Source organism: Mycteria americana, chromosome 7 (assembly GCF_035582795.1).
Source record: "Mycteria americana isolate JAX WOST 10 ecotype Jacksonville Zoo and Gardens chromosome 7, USCA_MyAme_1.0, whole genome shotgun sequence".
NCBI lineage: Eukaryota > Metazoa > Chordata > Aves > Ciconiiformes > Ciconiidae > Mycteria > Mycteria americana.
The window spans coordinates 52166484-52180610 of NC_134371.1; the positions used below are offsets into that span (position 1 = coordinate 52166484).

The window sequence follows — 14127 nt, forward strand, 5'->3', positions numbered from 1 at the left end:
CCCGTGGCTTAGAGGACTGAATTAGCGATTACGTTAACAAGCAATAGCGATGTAGCCATATGCCTCACAGGATAAATTAATCCTGTTTGTTTTTACAACTGCATTTTCATTTAAATTTTTCAAATTCCCTAACCTTGACTGGCAAAAAGATATCAGATTTTTCCACCTTAGCATTATCCCCATTCTCGTATCATTAAAAATTTTTAGAAAATATCGGTCCTCCAATAGAGTTATGGTTTTGGCCAGGTTGAAAAGCTGACAACTTATTCTGAGATGTTTTCCAGTTCTTCCCTTCTTTCACTCAAACGGCCATCCTGTGCATGTCAGCCATGCCTGCCTGACATTGTCCAGCGGGTGTCCAAGCTCAGTCCAAGGGAGCCAGGTGCAGGAGGGACACCAGCAGAAGGTGAACATAAGGAAGAGATGGTGCCAAAAATAGCGAGTGCCAGCGGTTCCTCAGAAAACAGCGAGGAAAATCCATACTCGGAAATATTTCAGTCCTGGCTTTGTGTGGGCTGACAAATTTTTCTCCCAAGCAAATTTAAGATGAAAGGGAATATTAAGAGGTAGATGAGGCAGTTACTTGGGAAGAAGTGCAGATGGCAACATGGAAGAGAGATACGGGCAGGGAACTGGCTTTCCCCTCGCCAGAAACATGGCAGTTTGGCTTCGCAGAACAGACAAAGCTTGAAGGGTCAGACTCCAGTTTAAATAAGGAGGAGGATTCGTATGAGTCACTTCACTTGGATACTGGCCGCCAGTTCCCAAGAAAAAGGTTTTCTGAGTGCTGAACAGTTCAGCCTGTGGTGCTCATCCAGGACACATGGGCAGGAAGATGGGGTTGGGGATGGAGTCACGCTTATCAGCCCTGATCTGCCACTTGCCACCCACCCAGCCATTAGTGCCACCTTTGCGCCCCACGCCCTCCCGCAGCGGCGGTGAGGCTGACTTTCCAGGCAAAATTAGGCAATGTGTTGGCAGCTGTTTTATTGCCCTGCAGTCAGATGATGTTGGCAAGGACCTGCTTTGCTTGTGCCCGCAGCTGGCTGTGGAGAAGCTGCTGCGTGGAGAGCCAGCCCAGGGGTGAGGGGCTCAGGGGCTCCGCTCTTCCAGAGAGGAGAAGGAAACCTGTCACCTGGGGGCTGCGCTCCTGCCCTGCAAGGCTGCTGCAGCTCAGTGTGCCCCGTCACCAGAACACAATGTCAAAGCTTTCGGAAAGTCTAACGAAGTTATGTCAGACAATTCTCCTTTAGCTACACTTTTAATGACAATCCTAAAGATATCTAAGAAAACCAAAGCAGCATGTTTTTCCGCTATAAAAAGCATTGCAAAACTTTGTCCCTACCATGCTAGGTTCATTTACAATTCCATCAATTTATTTTTTTTTAATTCCTGCCAACCAACTTTCTTTGCTACTTTATAAGTCCATCTTAAATAATTATCCAGACCCATGTTACCACTTTTTCTGAAGCCGCTTCACTATTATGCTTGTCTTCAAACACCTGGCACAGCAGCCTCTATGTTAAAAGCACAGTGACCTTTGGAGGCCTTGCAAGCCAGCCCATTCTGCTCCAGAGCCGTGAGTCTTTCCCAGCTTCTGAACTTCCTGGCTGGAAAAAGTCACTCTCTCCTTACCTTGTCTTTGTGCTGAAAAAAGGAGGAGTGTCTCTATCTTGCAAGGTCAGAATGGCTGTTTTAGATAAAAAGCAGTTTCTTCCTGCTTCTGATTAACATCCAGAACTCCACAATGTGCTCACCAGTTCTTCCATTTCGTTTGTGATAATACGAAGTCAGTCACTCAATGTGCAATACGGCCATCTAAAAATGGAATGGAGATTTGGGGGATGAGGCCTCATTCTTACCAAGTACCTTTGTATTTTGAAACAACAAGAGGAGCAGCCATGATGGTGTGCACGGTAAGCAACGTGTGTTGTCACACTGCAGCTCAGCAAAGTTTTTCAAGCGACGGCAGGAACGACATAACAACTTCTGCTGGCTGCTTCTGATTACACAGAAGATCTAGTTTTCATGAGTTTTCACTTTTCATTCAGTGGATATACCAACAGATGGCCAGTCTGTTTCATTCTGTACTTATCAATAAAGGACTATAAATTCACAAAGCACACAGCATCATCTGAGATGGAAGGGAGGCACGGCAGGAAGGCGGGAAGCTGCGCTGCAGGCAAACACCATCACCTGCCCTTCACCCTGGCTGCTCACCTAAGCAGGGCTTTAATTTGGCAGAAGCAGGAATAAGGTTGTGCGTTGCTTGGTCAACCCGAGAGAGAGCCTGTGTCAGTCAAATGTAGTGCCTGATAACATGGCATCTTCATACTCGGATCCCAACCCAGCAGCACGCCAGGTTCCACTGCTGAGTTGTTGAGTACCTTCAGATCTTTAGAGCCAGAGAGCTGGGAGGGGGGGTTACTCTGTGTCTGAATTAGTCCATTTCATCTACTTAGCTCTTCCTATTTTCTTAATTTTGAACTTTACTACTTCTATGATCTCTACCTCTTCTGCTCACCCTGGTTTCCACAAATACTAAATGCTAAGCATGGAGGCTGAATAGGAAATAAAAATTAAAAACCTGTCATAAACAGAATTAGCAGGGTAAGACCAAAAGAAGCTTTCAGCTGTCACGGCTTGTCCAGCCCAGCTCGCTGGAATGATTTCCCTGCCTCCCCCTGAGACATTTCAGTCTATTATTTCTTTCTTCAAATCATGCCTGAAAACCCTTCTTCCCTCTTCAGATCTCGATTGGCTTTCTCAGTGAAATGGCTGTGGCTCTGTGTGCAAAAGGTGTGACACAAAGCCTAAGTGCCCCACCTGGATCTAGGAAAACGGTGGTCTTTAAAGAAATGGCAAGCCAGTTATCTTCAGAGTGCTTAGCTATACCTGTCCTAGCACTTAACCTTTACTTCCCCAGTCCCACAGTTACAATAGTTAGAGCTGGCTGATTTTGTTATTCCTTTAGAAGTTTTCTTAAAATAGCCTAGCCACAAGGGCATAATGAGGTGCACAGCTGGGCAGAGCTTTCTGAGCAGCAGGAGGAAAAAGAAAGAACATATGCGGGACCAAAATGCTCAGAGCCTGCAAATGACTGACCTCCAGTCATTCAAATGGCTGAAGATTAAGGACTCGCCCAGCTGGACCATTAAAAAAAAAGTTAAGGAAGACCAGGCAAAAACAACAGAAAAAAAAGAGGTAAGAGAATAATATATAATTTATTTCTTACATGCTGCATCTTCTCTCTGTCTTCCTATTTTCCCATGGAGCAAAGAAACCACCAATCATTCTGTAGAAGGAGAGTACAGAAAGCTAATTTAAAAATGGGGATCCTTAATCAGGGATCGAGAGGGACTTTGAGCTCTTTTCCCACCTCAACAACTGCAACAGGGCTGCTATGTTTGTGCCTGGGAGCCTGCAGAACCCAGGCTTGCCAACACAGCACTAAGAGAAGTTGATTTTGCTTAAAAGGCTAGATTAATCTTTTCACTTTAACTGCAGGAGCCTCTGCTAGTTACGTGTACATATTATAGATCAAACAAAATCAATCGCTCGATTCTAGAGACTCTATCCAAGAGAAAACATAGCAACAACATGATATAACTCCACCTCTGAAATCCTCTTCCCAATACTTTTTCAAATACAATGACAATAAACCAAAGTATTCCAGTCCCTAAAGCTTCTACAATTAGATAGCCACTGTCAGTTTAGCATCACACTATCCACTCTACTTGAACATGACACACCTTAAAGATCCCAAGTATTCCTGTGATTCCTATCCACAGCTGCTGTGGCAGTCAGCATGCTCATTTTAAAACCTGCTTCATCTCCTGCTCCAAAGACATATACAAGGGAGGAGTATTGCACGTAAGTGCAGTGGCAGGGAAGCAGGTTATTGCAATCTCCAAGTCATTCTGTCTTCTCTGTGTTTACCTTGAATGTAAATTAATTGGAGAAAGCACTGGTGATAGTTTTATGTATTACACAGCAGTGATTTCACTGCCAACACTGTATAGCCACCACAAAACAACTAAACATATACCTCCCCCAGCCCCAAACACCTCCAACTTATTTTATCACCATACAGAAAAACGTAGCGGGAGAAGGAAGGTCTGATCATGCCTTAACCCAAAATAACATTTTGCTTTGTCAGGTTAATTATACGTTCTGACATCAGAAACTGAAATTAGCAGGCAGTTTTCCCTTGGGTTGCCCAGAGACTGTAGAATGAATCATGCCTGCTCTTGTGCTGCACCCAGGACCACAGGGAAGGAGGGATGGAAAGACGAGGATATTTATTTTCCTGCTCGGTTCTCTGTGGCTAGAGAGTCATATCCACGCACTGGCTTTGTAGGCGCTGTGATGTGGCTGGTTGGTATTGCTGTCATCCCATGTGTGGCAGAAATGGATCATCTTCCAATGGATGCATTTACACAGCCACAAAGGCATATTCACTGCTTTGCTTCGATCCTGGTGTGAATTCATGGCACTAGCGTTTCACAAAATGTCACTAAAACTCTCTGGAATGAATTTGACTTGAGAACAGTGCTCAACATGGAGCATTCTCGTCAGAAAAAAAATGTAGCCAGACCGTTTTAACATTTAAATACACAGAAAACACTCCCCGAGTAACTAAGATACCCTCCTCCTCCTTAGAGCTATTTAGCACCAGCCATGCTGAAGTTAGTCTAAGTCTTAAATCTTACAAGAGAAAGAGCACCCAGACACTTCTTTTGCTTGCCTCTTTCATGTCTTTTTATACCTAAAGTTCTGCTGGCATTTCGTTGCCATGGCGGTTGCTTTTCAGCCACTTCTCCCTCTCTCAGGCCCCTTTTTTCCTCATCCCTTTATGCTGTTTAAAAGCTCCCTACCTGGTGCAGCAGAGCTGCCTGCAGCTCCCTCTGCCAGACCCCTGCCAGCCTCCCTCCTTCCCCAGGGCTGCTCCTGCCAGGCTTCGTCTGCTCTTCTTCCTCTCCCAGAGCTCCCTCTGCTGTTGGATGCAGCTGCACGTCGAAATACGGCTGTAAACCCGCGAAACCCCGAGCGCTGCTTTGGGGGGCTGGTGCAACTCATGCAGGAGCAAGCCTGCTCTAGGGTGGCGGGAGCAGCCTGGACAACGTGGCCTGGCTGAGCTGGCCTCCTCCTGCCAGCTGTCTCCTCTGCCAGGGTGCCTCCTGAAGGCAAAAGGAGCGGCATCCTTGCGCAGCACCTCGCAGAGATGTCCGTTCTCTTGGGAGTGTCAGTGCTTCGGGAAACACTGCTTCTTTGGACAGAAAAATTGGCCTTTGTGCTCTGTCTCCAGCTGTTTAGCGTAGGACATTAGCATAACACTGCGGAGTAGCTGCACGCCCGAAGTGCTGGTTAATTACAGGAGATACAATAGGAGAGGAAGGGAAAATTCTGCCCAAAATTACAGAGGAGTGAAGAATAAGGCCCCAGCCTGGGAAAAACGTGTGCTATTTCTGCCTGCTGTAAGCGGACTGGCCCCGCGCTACGGCAGCCTCATTGGAAGGCACCTACACACTGTAGGTGCCCGGAGGTACGGGCCGGCTGCAGCAGGCCATGCTGAGCCGCGGCACTGGAGAGTTAAGCCCCCAGCCCTGTGGTGCATGGGCATGAGGGACCGGAGGGAGGGGTGCTCGCTCTCCCATCGCCCTCTCCAGAGGCCTCCGCGCCATGCGGCACCCGTGCACCTCGCTGCTGACGAGATGCTCAGCAGCTCTTGTTCTGCTGGGCTTCGGGATGCCTAGGATCAACGAGAAAGCACAAGAAATCCATTTCTCAGCAGCGAGGGGGCCCAGCCTCAAAACGTGCCAGTAACTTGTGCTGTTTTCTGCAGGGGCAGTACCCTGCCGCCTGGTACCCAGGGATGGTGCATGGCTCTGCTCCCACCCTGAGGAGCGCGACAGGGAAACGCACCGAGCTGTCCCCTGCTAACGCCGCCACGTTTGCACACTTGTTGCATTCGCCTGCCTATGTTGCCATAGGAACTGCAGCCCCAGCATCTGCTGCCTCTGTGCCCAGGCGGGCTCGGCCCACCTCTGCCTGCCTGATCGTGCCTCCCCCTCGCTCACAAACTGCCTGCCTCATCCTCCGTTTTTGGGTGACACTCAGATTACTGCTGTAGCAGCTAATTATTGCATTAGCTATAATTTGCCTATTCATTTGTCTCTCCCCCTCCCTCCCACCTTGGAACATTTCCATCTCTCCATCCTTTCCACCTTCACACTAGCTGACCTCTCTGACTCCCATCCCCTTTTCTCTTGCACTCCTCAGCCACACAAAGCCTTGTGGCACTGCTGTACCCTTTCCTTCCTCTTTGCCTCCCTGCTACTCACATCTTCTGTGCTCTTCCATAGCACCTCTTGCTCCAGCCTCTCTCCCACTCCTTCTCCTCCAGTTTCCTCCCCTTAGACGCCCTGCCCACCACCTCAGGCTACTCCTTCCCACAGTCCTTCTTCTTCTACCCCTGTGCAAGGCACTGCCAGCTTCTCCCAGGATTGAGCCAGGCTTGCTCCTCTCCTGCACTCTCCCTGGCTCTTATACAGTCACCAGCATGTCTCATTTGCTGCTCTTGTCTATGAAATACCCCAGAAACTGCACCCTCCCACCTCCCACCTCCTCCCATCTCCTCCCACCTCCTAATAGCTTGTACCTCTAGCCTTACTCTATCCTTTACCTCTCTGAATCCTCACTTTCCTCCACGCTCCTTCATCAAGCCCTCCAAGGTAAGCACGTTGTAATCTCTCACTGTCCCCAAATCCCACCCTGACCCACCTTTCTTCTTCCTTGTCCTCTGAATGGGAAATTCCAGCCAGCGCCACAGCCAACTCCATCCTCAGCCTAACAGCCCTGGTCTATGCCTTTATTCCAGTGCTTGCACCATCATCTTTCACAGCCTCTCACTCCTCCATCCCCATGCCCCTGGCTGTCTTGCTGCTTTTGGTGCCAATGACTGCAAATTCCCTTTGAAGTCATATTCTGTCCTGTCCCTCGGAATCGCTTTTTCTCTCTACCTCGGAATCGATTTTTCTCTCTGAGAAAATCTCTTTCTTTCTCCCTTTCCACACAGCCCCTTGGACCAGGTCCCCCAGTGTCCTCCCTCCGTCCCCACCCGAGGCACATTATTCATCCTTCCTTGTTACCATCTGTGCCCTGCTCTCTCTACCTGGGAGTCTGTGGCACCCCTGCCCTCTCCTTCCTCCCATGTAAAGGACACAGATGCCTCTCAGGGCACCTTCTGGAGACCATCTCGTCGGCCTAGAGGGCTTCAGCTAGCACCTACAGCTGTGCTGGCCCCCACTCCTGATGGGTGTCTCTCCATCTTGCATCTTAGCCAACCTCTACCCTCTCCTAGATAAACCAAGTGCTGCTAACACCACCTTCACTAATCCCCTTGCTTTTCCCTGCAAGTCCCTTGCATTTCCACACTCTTATTTTCCTACTGAGAACATCACTCTTTCTTGCTACGTTTCTTCTGCTTCTACTTCTCCAGCCTTGTCTCACCACCTCAAAACCACCAGCGGTCATGAAGTCGTTACATTTAGACTGTTGCTGCAGGACATGCAGAAGGCACGCACGTGACAGAGCACATAAGGATGCTGTAAGGTTAGACAAGGAATTTTCCACTTGTATTATATTTTCATACATACTTCAGACCATCTGTGGAAAGCTGTCAAATGACTAGTTGGAAACATATTATAAAATCTTGTTATTTTACTTAAAACATTAATTTAGCAGGCTCAGATCTGAGAACTCAGGAAAATGCTAACAGTTTTCTTGTGCTTCCCAGTTTTGCTCATCTTTTTACAACAAGAAGGTCTCATAGCTTATTGTGCGCTGGAGTCTTCCCGCACCCCCTGCGACTCTTGAGCCCACATTCGGCTGCTAGCTTGGCATGTGTTACGCATTGCTGTAGACCCAGGTCCACACATGCTTGTTAATACAGCCTGGAGTAATTTGCATGTGTGTTCTCGAGTCAGCAAAAGTGCGACAGCACTTCATTATTTCGTAGTGACACCTCTGGACCTTGAGATCAGTACATTACCACGTCTTTTTTAAGCCTGTTTGCAGTGTTCTTTTAGGTGCTTTTTGCACACTGCGTTGTCCTGTTATCCATATATTTGCACTGCAAATTTCCAGCTCTGTGTCCTCACTGTCCATTTGAACAGCATCCTGGATACATTTGAAATCAGCGTTGTGACCATCTCTTTCCTGATTCCCAGTAGCTGAGAAAGCTTCTGGTATCTGTCTAGTCTCCAAATGCCATTTTGTGGCAATGCTGGCCTGGAGGAGACTGACAGCTCTATATCCATGGGTTTTCCTATATCAAATTTCTCTCCTTTAGTTCCAAATCGCTGGAATAAAACCTGTCTCTTTCTGTGCTGTTACTCTCAACTCCCATTTTTTTCTTAGATTTTCCCTATATAGAACGACTTGTCTTACCTGTGCTTACTGCAGAATTTCTTCACATTTGAATATGTGTTGTTGAACCCATCTTTAAATTCTCCTTGCACACCCTTTCTAGTTTGTTTGTGCCTCTGTCCTTGTGCTATCAACAAGTTCTTCTCTCTTTCCTCTTCAAAAACAGCCATGCAGACCTTTCCTGTATGTGCTCCTCTGCAAAACAAATCCAAGTTAGGGCAAAAGAGTGAGAGACAGGTACCCACACTTCCAAATTACGTAACCCTGTGCTTGGCGCTGCTGTGACGTGAGTTCTGCTGGTACTCACGTACATTGTCCTCCTGATCTGCAGTTGCTTCCATGGCAAACCCCTTTGCTTGGATGACTAATCAGTAAATCTGAATATATATATAAAATAAAAATGAAATGTTACTAAATCTACAGTAAATCCACTGAAGACAGTCTGACTTTTCCAATTTACACCTGCTGACCATGCAGTGTTTTGTAGGTTTCCTGCACTGACAGTGGTCCATCACAATACTTCCCAGAGATGCAACCTTCGCATACACTGAGTCTCAACGCATTAGTTGTAGCGGGAGGAGCTGGCTCCAGCAGGCAACATTTCCCACTCAGAGCCTGTTTGCAGAACCAGAAATTAATCTCCCAGGGTTTAAGACAGTCCCACAGCCTCATCCCCAACCCCAGGGAATCCACATTTTTCTCTTCTTTTATAACTAGGTTTCATTTCATGCATAGACAGGATCTCTTTTGATACGAAAGGATCTGACACGATAACAACCAGCAGCTGCACAGTTGCTGCAGAATAGTTGCGGCTTGTGTCTGAACTAGGGTGATTCTGGTGCAAGAGGGAAGAGCCAAAATGCACCAAAGGAAGAACTCCAGGAAGGACTGGGATTGGACAGTCGGTGTCTTGGGTTTAAATTGTACTCTACACCAGGACTAGTCAGATGGGAACAGCTGTCTCTTTTTGGAAATCTGGGTGACACGATGGGATTGGGAATAGAAAACAGGGAATGACTCAGGGAGCTGCTGTGACTAGTACCCTGCCCTACCTGAGCCCAAAAGCCTTTCAGCTTTAGGGGTGGGAGTTTGCTGAGGAAGGCTGAATCCAGCCAGAATTGGAGCATGCATCAGGGAGGTCCTTAGAAGTGCAGGTCTTATCCCTGCAATTTTCCCATGAAATTTTCCATCATAAATCCAATAATTCTAAGTGCACTGGCCAGCCCTTTGCGGTAACATCAGACATCAGGCAAATGTTTCCTTCTATTGTCTTTGCATCTCCCAAAGGACCTTTCGCTTTAGTATCTTTGCCAACAAATAAGAAGCAGTAAAAGCAGTTGACAGATCAAGATCAGTGATGATGGTAGAAAAGAGCTGGCCATGATACTGGTTACTGTTTATTCTTCTGAACAAAGTACAACCAGTTTGCCCGGAGCTGCATGAACAGGAAGGAAGAGCTGATCCCTGCTATGCCTGGCTAAGCATGTAATGATCTGGGATCAAGTCCCAACTTGAGAAACTGGGGTGGGGGGGGAGGGGGGTGGGGGAGCTGAGGATCCCTTAAATTCAGCCCCGCTACACTCGTTTTGTGTTATCTGTTCTTGTGTGGAGTTCCTAAATCTGTGTGAGCAGAGTGTGTCTCAGAAATATTGGCTGGTTTGCTGGGTTTGGGGAGGGGGAAGGACAAGGTGAGCTCCACACTGCTGGTGCCAGGGCCATAGGAGACACAAGCAAGAGAGAGTGCACTCCTCCCCTTTTCACTTGCCTTCACACAGGAGGTGGGCTGTGCTCTCACCTCCTCCTTTTGGGCCTGGAGAGGGCAGGAGGAGCAGAAGCAGAGGGGAGATGGTCTTTCTACTCAACTCAATTAGCAGAGCCATTAAGTACAGCAAAATCCCCAAATCAATGAGCTCACGTCAGTGCGAGACCCTTACATTTTCCTTTCCCAGAGCTAGATCCTTTGGAAAAGAGCTACAAGTCACCATACCCATGGACAAGCTTGTTGCGTTCATGCGAGCAAGTCCATGGCTAGATTATAGTTTGCAGTTTGTCTCAAAGCTAACCCAAATCTGCCACTGAAGTGCAATGCGCATCGCAGTGGATTGGTACATGTACCTCTGGGAGGCCAACCTGCCAGATCTCACCTGGTTTGGACACAACAGCTGTCTCTTTGCTCAATGTGGTGCAAACATTTTTAGAACTACTCCGAGACGGTGTCAGTAGTGTGTGGAAAAGCCAGAATGGATCAGACGCACACATTTACTGGATCTCCACTTTGCTCTTTCAAGATTTTTTCTCCAGCCCCTTCACTTGAGTTTTATGGATGTTTTTCTTCCTGTTCCAATTCAAGTGTGCACAGGCTTCAAAAATGCTGATGCAGGACTTTGAAAACCCTGAATGCAGCTGATGGAAAGGACTGAGCTCTCCCACCTGGACAGGCAGGTTTGTGTGTTGACACCTGCAGACCAAAGCTTATGAATTAATTTTCTGTCTTTAGGAATTTTAAGGTAAGATGCAGCATTTTACTGCATCTCTGATAAACCAGTGCCTGGCACAGCTTCACAAAGGACATGGGTCAACAGCCAGAAGGGCCTGCAGATGTAAGGTGGGCCACGAGAGACCTCTCTTCTGCTGGAATAACAACTGGAGGTGAAGCAGGATATTGTCAACAGCAAGATATGAGTCAACAGCAAGACTTTCACAATCTCTGTGGAAGTGGAGCAGACCTTGAGTTGCTCTGAAAACATCCCATGATGCCATTGTTTATGAGCTGCACTTGCAGAAGCTCTACCTTTAAGAAACACAATGATACTTTTATTACTAACCTGGAAAACCCTATGCTTTGAAAGCATAGCTCCTTTTATGTCAAGAAAGCAGGGAGACTCTTACTTCGCTCAGTGGGTAGCTGCATGCAAAAGAACCACAGAAAACTGCGTGGGTACACGACCCAGATAGATCACATGGGGAGCACTGAAGGGAAATGTAGGCCTCCTTTTCTTCCCATCATTGTGTTTGGAATATGTTTCCAATTGCACTAGTCACAAAGCAATCAAAGAAACTTGTCTACAGTGGCAAACTGAAGATGTCCTATCAGACCACGTTACAGGGCGCTACACACTATTGAATCCTTAGTTACGTCAGAAAAACCAACATCCACATGGCTTCAGGACACAATGCAGTCAATTTCCATATGTATTAACGTGCATATGTTAATGCATAGAAAAGAGAGAACAGATCTTCAAAGCAAATGAAATCTGTCTTTGGAAGATGCCCACTAACATGTTTTTTCCCCCCTTCTTACATCCCTACCCAGCATCCCACCTTCCCTCCAGCACCCGAGAGGCATCCAGTGAGCTCATCCAGCCAGGGACGCTCAGCCCTTCCCGGGCTCCCCAGCAAGCTCCAGGCCCTGCACCCCCTCCTCTCCATCCATCAGCTGTGCTAGTGGGCTGTTCCCAGGGTGCAGGGGGAAAGCAAGTGCCTTGCTGCATTTGGTTTGGAGGGCACCACGTTTAGCATTTGCTCATTTGGTTTGGAGTGCACCACGTTTAGCATTCCCAGCCTTGTCCTGCTGCCTGACACCATCTGCTGGTTTTAACAGCCCCGCAAAGGAAGACAAAAGCAAAATTATTAAACAACCCAGTCATTGCCGCATGGTAATACAAAAGCTGGGGCTGGCCACTGCCACAGGGAGCGGCCTGACCTGCCGTGCATGGTGGGAGCCCTGCTTATAAATAACTTGCTGGTTCCCTTTGTTCTTCCAGATAACAGCCTTTCTGTTGTGCTCCAAAATGGATCAGAGATGACTGCAGCCTTGGACCGGTATCTTCCAATAATTGTTATAAAATGACTACTTTATTCTAGCCCGAGGAAAGCAATCTTTTTTTATGAGTCCACTCTTGCAGCACAACTGGAATAAGTAAAAATTGCAAAGGAGAAATGTTTATCTAGTACTGCAAAGATACCTTAAAGATGATTGGGCTTTGAAAGTAAATTCTTCGCAGGCTACAACTGGTCTCTGATCTGGGTCAGGGCTCCACGCAAATCACCCTGATGACTTGTTGCATAGCCGTCCACCGAGCGTGTGTGGGATGGGATTTCTGCAGCCATTTGACCCTTCAATTAATGGGTCAGATTCTCGGGCAGGCAGAGCTCCCGCTGAAACGAAGGAATTAGCTTCGCAACCCGGCCTAAATCCTACCGACCTTTGCTGGGCCGAGGGAGACAAACCGTCCCCGCTCGCCGGCGAAGGGCGTTGAAGCAAGCCAGGGTTGTTTCCGTGCGGCGGGGCGGCGGCGCTGCCCGGCCCCGACAGCAGGTGCCACTGCGGACCGCGGCGGGGCCGTGCGGGCCCGGCGGGCAGCCCCGCGGGGAGCGGGCCCGGGTCCCCTCGCAGCCAGGCCGGGCTGTGGTGCAGCGGGGGAGGCGGGGGGCGTGCTGGGAGGCCACGGCCACCAGCTCACGCGTGGGGAGGGACCCCGCGGAAACGGTGACTGAAGGGGGGCCGGGGCGGTCCATCGATAGGAGGGGCCCAGCCGCTGTGCGAGGTGAACATCACGGGGGAAGAGGCCGGTGCTGGCGCTCAGCAAAACCCCCGCCGTAATATTCGCCCGGCTCGCCTGGTTCGCAGCCTGCCCTGCCCGCAGCGGCCCCCCGGGCCGTTTTGCCCTCGGGGCTTGCTCTAGCGCAGGTAGCACCCTCAGAGCACGCAGCGGGGCTGTGCTTTAACCTTCGGGCAGTTCAGCACACCGGAGACTCGAGCTTGGGCTTTGTCTCGGGGTTAGTCCCTGCTTTTGCCACAGGTGCCGGTCAGAGTGCGGTAGCGAGCCTCCTTTCCTCACGGGCAGGCGAGGCTTTGGACCTCCAAAGGCCACCCTGGCACTGCGCTCCAGGCCCGTCATTGCTACTCCAAGGATTCACGATAATGCCCTGGAAACGGGCAACGTTTTCCTCTTTCCATTACCGATAAGAGAGGCAGCCTCAGGAGAAAATGTGCTTGGTTGTTAAAGCTGTGTCTGGTCCATACCCACGCCATGAATGAACTTCAGAGTGACATCAGGTTTTTTAACTTCTGTTTTCTTTGTGATTGACTGTTGTGGTCAGGAAAGCATTACATACCTAAATACTTAAAGAGACTAGCAGGGACAGAAGGGAGAAGGAAAGGCACAGAAAAAAACACCAAAACAACAAAAAACCCCAAACCTCCATACAGATAATGGATTTATCCTAAAATTTATCCTAAAATGAGGGATGAAGGAAGTTGCAAGGACTTCTCAGCTCATGCAAATCCTTCCCTCGTGGGAGGTCCTCCACTGGACCTGTCCCATTTAGACCCTGCCCTCAGTCACCTGGGGGGGCTGGATAACCAGTGGAAACAGAGAAGAGACACCGTGTCGTGCCCTTACCTGCCAGTGCTAACAAATACTGCTTGTGCTGGGCAGCCGAATCCACAACCAAACAAAATTCTTTCTTCTGTGAACACACTTTTCTAGTTGATCATTTTCCTTCCAGCTCTTTCCTTTTGAGGAGAGGGAGGAGATGCTCTCTCAGTGTCACAGCGAGCTATGCAGTGCTCAGACCAGGCATCATCAGCCCTCTCCGCTTGCTTCACTGCTGCGGTAGCTGTGGCTTTAATGTGGATACTGCCGGCAGCCACAACTCTAGCAAAATGCTTGAGATTTTGGAGATCATTTGCAA

At 48.6% G+C, this 14127-nt stretch overlaps 1 long non-coding RNA gene across 1 annotated transcript; it reads right to left on the minus strand.

The window, feature by feature from the left end:
* Positions 1-1740: 1740 nt before the first annotated feature.
* Positions 1741-8544, minus strand: LOC142412308 (uncharacterized). The gene is made up of 3 exons (XR_012776456.1): positions 8452-8544; positions 3236-3295; positions 1741-1818 (listed from the first exon to the last, which is right to left on the minus strand). It is a non-coding gene; the product is annotated as an uncharacterized LOC142412308 (long non-coding RNA).
* Between the last annotated feature and the right edge of the window lie 5583 nt (positions 8545-14127).